A 5,875-nucleotide genomic window follows, 5' to 3' on the forward strand; every position below is an offset into this window, starting at 1 on the left:
GTAACTTCAACAATATCGACAATTAACTGAGTTCAAAAATTTAAAGAATAGCGCTTGATTGATAAAATTTAACTTTAATTTGATTCCCTTAGTGAAAATCAGAATAGAATTTATATTGATCAAATCTACAAGGAAGGATGCCTTAAATGCCTTAAATGCCTTAAATGTTATTATAAACACTTTCACTTCTCCGATCGAATGGGTATGTATAATTTGGTTTTTATTTACTATTTTATTATTTAATAAATCGGATTCTTTTTCTATATTAGAGAGAACCAATATCTTATTCAATCTGGAATACAATTTAGTCAACATTCCAACTTATATTTTTTTTAAGGTAAGGAAAAATTTTTGAGATAATATAAAATAAATTAAAATAAGTAACTTCAACAATATCGACAATTAACTGAGTTCAAAAATTTAAAGAATAGCGCTTGATTGATAAAATTTAACTTTAAATTTGATTCCCTTAGTGAAAATCAGAAAACAATTTATATTGACCAAACCTACAAGGAAGGGTGCCTTAAATGACTTAAATGCCTTAAATGCCTTAAATGTTATTGTAAACACTTTCACTTCTCCGATCGAATAGGTATGTATAATTTGGTTTTTATTTACTATTTTATTAATTAATAATTCGGATTCTTTTTCTATATTAGAGAGTACCAATATCTTATTCAATCTGGAATACAATTTAGTCAACATTCCAACTTATATTTTCTTTAAGGTAAGGAAATAAGGAAAATAGTTTTTGAAATAAAGTGAAATAAATTAAAATAAGTAACTCCAACAATATCGACAATTAACTGAGTTCAAAAATTTAAAGAATAGCGCTTTGATTGATAAATTTTAACTTTAAATTTGATTCCATTAGTGAAAATCAGAAAGGAATTTATATTGACCAAATCTACAAGGGAGGGTGCCTTAAATGCCTTAAATGTCTTAAATGTTATTATAAACACTTTCACTTCTCCGATCGAATAGGTATGAATAATTTGGTTTTTATTTACTATTTTATTAATTAATAAATCGGATTCTTTTTCTATATTAGAGAGTACCAATATCCTATTCAATCTGGAGTACAATTTAGTCAACATTCCAACTTATATTTTTTTTAAGGTAAGGAAAATAGTTTTTGAAATAAAGTAAAATAAATTAAAATAAGTAACTCCAACAATATCGACAATTAACTGAGTTCAAAAATTTAAAGAATAGCGCTTTGATTGATAAATTTTAACTTTAAATTTGATTCCATTAGTGAAAATCAGAAAGGAATTTATATTGACCAAATCTACAAGGGAGGGTGCCTTAAATGCCTTAAATGTCTTAAATGTTATTATAAACACTTTCACTTCTCCGATCGAATAGGTATGAATAATTTGGTTTTTATTTACTATTTTATTAATTAATAAATTGGATTCTTTTTCTATATTAGAGAGTACCAATATCTTATTCAATATGGAATACAATTTAGTCAACATTCCAACTTATATTTTTTTTAAGGTAAGGAAAATAATTTTTGAAATAAAATAAAAAAATTAAAATAAGTAACTTCAACAATATCGACAATTAACTGAGTTCAAAAATTTAAAGAATAGCGCTTGATTGATAAAATTTAACTTTAAATTTGATTCCCTTAGTGAAAATCAGAAAACAATTTATATTGACTAAACCTACAAGGAAGGGTGCCTTAAATGACTTAAATGCCTTAAATGCCTTAAATGTTATTATAAACACTTTCACTTCTCCGATCGAATAGGTATGTATAATTTGGTTTTTATTTACTATTTTATTATTTAATAAATCGGATTCTTTTTCTATATTAGAGAGTACCAATATCTTATTCAATCTTCAATCTGGAATACAATTTAGTCAACATTCCAACTTATATTTTTTTTAAGGTAAGGAAAATAGTTTTTGAAATAAAGTAAAATAAATTAAAATAAGTAACTCCAACAATATCGACAATTAACTGAGTTCAAAAAATTTAAAGAATAGCGCTTTGATGGATAAATTTTAACTTTAAATTTGATTCCCTTAGTGAAAATCAGAAAGGAATTTATATTGACCAAATCTACAAGGAAGGGTGCCTTAAATGTCTTAAATGTTATTATAAACACTTTCACTTCTCCGATCGAATAGGTATGTATAATTTGGTTTTTATTTACTATTTTATTAATTAATGAATCGGATTCTTTTTCTATATTAGAGAGTACCAATATCTTATTCAATCTGGAATACAATTTAGTCAACATACCAACTTATATTTTTTTTAAGGTAAGGAAAATAGTTTTTGAAATAAAGTAAAATAAATTAAAATAAGTAACTCCAACAATATCGACAATTAACTGAGTTCAAAAATTTAAAGAATAGCGCTTGATTGATAAAATTTAACTTTAAATTTGATTCCCTTAGTGAAAATCAGAAAACAAGTTATATTGACCAAACCTACAAGGAAGGGTGCCTTAAATGACTTAAATGCCTTAAATGTTATTATAAACACTTTCACTTCTCCGATCGAATAGGTATGTATAATTTGGTTTTTATTTACTATTTTATTATTTAATAAATCGGATTCTTTTTCTATATTAGAGAGTACCAATATCTTATTCAATCTGGAATACAATTTAGTCAACATTCCAACTTATATTTTTTTTAAGGTAAGGAAAATAATTTTTGAAATAGTGAAAATAAATTAAATAAGTAACTCAACCATATCGACAATTAACTGATCAAAAATTTAAAAGAATAGCGCTTTGATTGATAAAATTTTCAACTTTAATTTGTTCATTAGTGAATCAGAAAGGAATTTATATTGAGCCAAATCTAAGGAAGGGTGCTCTTAAATGCCTTAAATGTTATTATAAACACTTTCACTTCTCCGATCGAATAGGTATGTATAATTTGGTTTTTATTTACTTTTTTATTAGTTAATAAATAGGATTCTTTTTCTATATTAGAGAGTACCAATATCTTATTCAATCTGGAATACAATTTAGTCAACATTCCAACTTATATTTTTTTTAAGGTAAGCAAATTCATTTTTGAAATAAAATAAAATAAATTAAAATAAGTAACTCCAACAATATCGACAATTAACTGAGTTCAAAAATTTAAAGAATAGCGCTTGATTGATAAATTTTAACTTTAAATTTTATTCCCTTAGTGAAAATCAGAAAAGAATTTATATTGACCAAATCTACAAGGAAGGGTGCCTTAAATGACTTAAATGCCTTAAATGTTATTATAAACACTTTCACTTCTCCGATCGAATAGGTATGTATAATTTGGTTTTTATTTACTATTTTATTAATTAATAAATAGGATTCTTTTTCTATATTAGAGAGTACCAATATCTTATTCAATCTGGAATACAATTTAGTCAACATTCCAACTTATATTTTTTTAAGGTAAGAAAATAGTTTTTGAAATAAAGTGAAATAAATTAAAATAAGTAACTCCAACAATATCGACAATTAACTGAGTTCAAAAATTTAAAGAATAGCGCTTTGATTGATAAATTTTAACTTTAAATTTGATTCCATTAGTGAAAATCAGAAAGGAATTTATATTGACCAAATCTACAAGGGAGGGTGCCTTAAATGCCTTAAATGTCTTAAATGTTATTATAAACACTTTCACTTCTCCGATCGAATAGGTATGAATAATTTGGTTTTTATTTACTATTTTATTAATTAATAAATCGGATTCTTTTTCTATATTAGAGAGTACCAATATCCTATTCAATATGGAATACAATTTAGTCAACATTCCAACTTATATTTTTTTTAAGGTAAGGAAAATAGTTTTTGAAATAAAGTAAAATAAATTAAAATAAGTAACTCCAACAATATCGACAATTAACTGAGTTCAAAAATTTAAAGAATAGCGCTTTGATTGATAAATTTTAACTTTAAATTTGATTCCATTAGTGAAAATCAGAAAGGAATTTATATTGACCAAATCTACAAGGAAGGGTGCCTTAAATGCCTTAAATGTCTTAAATGTTATTATAAACACTTTCACTTCTCCGATCGAATAGGTATGTATAATTTGGTTTTTATTTACTATTTTATTAATTAATAAATCGGATTCTTTTTCTATATTAGAAAGTACCAATATCTTATTCAATCTGGAATACAATTTAGTCAACATTCCAACTTATATTTTTTTTAAGGTAAGGAAAATAGTTTTTGAAATAAAGTAAAATAAATTAAAATAAGTAACTCCAACAATATCGACAATTAACTGAGTTCAAAAATTTAAAGAATAGCGCTTTGATTGATAAATTTTAACTTTAAATTTAATTCCCTTAGTGAAAATCAGAAAGGAATTTATATTGACCAAATCTACAAGGAAGGGTGCCTTAAATGCCTTAAATGTCTTAAATGTTATTATAAAAACTGTCACTTCTCCGATCGAATAGGTATGTATAATTTGGTTTTTATTTACTATTTGATTAATTAATAAATCGGATTCTTTTTCTATATTAGAGAGTACCAATATCTTATTCAATCTTCAATCTGGAATACAATTTAGTCAACATTCCAACTTATATTTTTTTAAGGTAAGGAAAATAGTTTTTGAAATAAAGTAAAATAAATTAAAATAAGTAACTCCAACAATATCGACAATTAACTGAGTTCAAAAATTTAAAGAATAGCGCTTTGATTGATAAATTTTAACTTTAAATTTGATTCCATTAGTGAAAATCAGAAAGGAATTTATATTGACCAAATCTACAAGGGAGGGTGCCTTAAATGCCTTAAATGTCTTAAATGTTATTATAAACACTTTCACTTCTCCGATCGAATAGGTATGAATAATTTGGTTTTTATTTACTATTTTATTAATTAATAAATCGGATTCTTTTTCTATATTAGAGAGTACCAATATCCTATTCAATCTGGAGTACAATTTAGTCAACATACCAACTTATATTTTTTTTAAGGTAAGGAAAATAGTTTTTGAAATAAAGTAAAATAAATTAAAATAAGTAACTCCAACAATATCGACAATTAACTGAGTTCAAAAATTTAAAGAATAGCGCTTGATTGATAAAATTTAACTTTAAATTTGATTCCATTAGTGAAAATCAGAAAACAAGTTATATTGACCAAACCTACAAGGAAGGGTGCCTTAAATGACTTAAATGCCTTAAATGTTATTATAAACACTTTCACTTCTCCGATCGAATAGGTATGTATAATTTGGTTTTTATTTACTATTTTATTAATTAATAAATCGGATTCTTTTTCTATATTAGAAAGTACCAATATCTTATTCAATCTGGAATACAATTTAGTCAACATTCCAACTTATATTTTTTTTAAGGTAAGGAAAATAGTTTTTGAAATAAAGTAAAATAAATTAAAATAAGTAACTCCAACAATATCGACAATTAACTGAGTTCAAAAATTTAAAGAATAGCGCTTTGATTGATAAATTTTAACTTTAAATTTGATTCCATTAGTGAAAATCAGAAAGGAATTTATATTCACCAAATCTACAAGGAAGGGTGCCTTAAATGCCTTAAATGTCTTAAATGTTATTATAAACACTTTCACTTCTCCGATCGAATAGGTATGTATAATTTGGTTTTTATTTACTATTTTATTAATTAATAAATCGGATTCTTTTTCTATATTAGAGAGTACCAATATCTTATTCAATCTTCAATCTGGAATACAATTTAGTCAACATTCCAACTTATATTTTTTTAAGGTAAGGAAAATAATTTTTGAGATAATATAAAATAAATTAAAATAAGTAACTTCAACAATATCGACAATTAACTGAGTTCAAAAATTTATAGAATAGCGCTTGATTGATAAATTTTAACTTTAAATTTGATTCCCTTAGTTAAAATCAGAAA

This window comes from Teleopsis dalmanni, chromosome X (assembly GCF_002237135.1).
Source record: "Teleopsis dalmanni isolate 2A chromosome X, ASM223713v2, whole genome shotgun sequence".
Classification (NCBI taxonomy): domain Eukaryota; kingdom Metazoa; phylum Arthropoda; class Insecta; order Diptera; family Diopsidae; genus Teleopsis; species Teleopsis dalmanni.